This window comes from Symphalangus syndactylus, chromosome 7 (genome assembly GCF_028878055.3).
Source record: "Symphalangus syndactylus isolate Jambi chromosome 7, NHGRI_mSymSyn1-v2.1_pri, whole genome shotgun sequence".
Lineage (NCBI taxonomy): Eukaryota > Metazoa > Chordata > Mammalia > Primates > Hylobatidae > Symphalangus > Symphalangus syndactylus.
In genome coordinates, this window is record NC_072429.2 from 101275913 (window position 1) to 101277266 (window position 1354).

The window sequence follows — 1354 nt, forward strand, 5'->3', positions numbered from 1 at the left end:
GAAATACATAAAATTTCATTACACATTAGTATTAACAGATGAACGTTTGCAATAGATTTTGATGATAAGGAACACCAATTTTGAACCTCAATCAACATGTTATCTTCTCTCAATGAAAAAAAAATTTCTTTTTGAGACAAGGTCTCACTCTGTCTCCCAGGCTGGAATGCAGTGGCACAATCACAGCTCACTGTAACCTCTACCTTCTGGGCTCAAGCAAGCCTCCCTCCTCAGCCTCCTGAGTAGCTAGGACTACAGGCACATACTGCCATGCTTGGTTAATTTTTTAAATTTTTTGTAGAAATTCCTGGACTCAGGCAATCCTCCTGCCTCCGCCTCCCAAAGTACTGGGAGTCCAGGCATGAGACACTGAGCCTGGTCTAAAAATAAAAAACTTAAATTAGGTTTAGTTGGGCCTCAGCATCAAATGTTTCCTCCTGTCTGATGGTTCTGTTACATGGAATCAATAAAATACTGATTCCCACCTATGTGTGATTGCAAATGGTCATGGCCTTTAACAACGTGATGGTACTCTCAGGATATCCTTCAACTAAACTAATCTAAATGCTTGAAAAAGCAGATTTTTATTTAAAAATTGAATCTACTGCCAACATGTCTTGTCACAAATACAAGTCCACTGAGTAGCATCCAAATCATAATAAACATTCAAACGATTAATATGTTCTGTTTACCACCCAGTGCACTCACTTGCCAGTTATTGCACAGCTCACTATTATGCTGGGTTTGATTTTAAGTGAATGGATAAGTACAGCCTGAATTTTTTTTTTCCATTTCTTTTTTATATAGAACATTTCATGAATTTTCATATCATCCTTGGGCAGCAGCCATGCTAATCTGTGTATCATTCCAACTTTAGGATGTTTGCTGCCAAAGCGAGAACCAGATCTGAGTATTTTTAAGAAATGAGGGTAGAGGCCAGGCACAGTGGCTCATGTCTGTAATCCCAGCACTTTGGGAGGCTGAGGCGGGTGGATTACTTGAGGTCATGAGTTCGAGACCAACCTGACCAACCTGACCAGCATGGTGAAACCCTGTCTCTACTAAAAATACAAAATTAGCTGGGCATGGTGGTGCTCACCTGTAATCCCACCTACTTGGGAGTCTGAGGCAGGAGAATCACTTGAACCCAGGAGGCAGAGGTTGCAGTGAGCAACAAACGACCTGGTTTGTAGGATTTGCCAATTACCATGGTGTAAATACTTCCACTATGGCCAATTTCAAGTTATTTGTGCGCTATTTCTGAATATCAGGTTAAGAAGAGGTGTGTACCATTGGCTGAATGAGTATTTCTGAATATCAGGTTAAGAAGAGATGTGTACCGTTGGCAGTGAGC

At 40.8% G+C, this 1354-nt stretch overlaps 1 pseudogene; it reads right to left on the reverse strand.

The window, feature by feature from the left end:
* Positions 1-797: 797 nt before the first annotated feature.
* On the reverse strand, positions 798-897 carry LOC129487045 (uncharacterized; annotated as a pseudogene).
* Positions 898-1354: the final 457 nt, after the last annotated feature.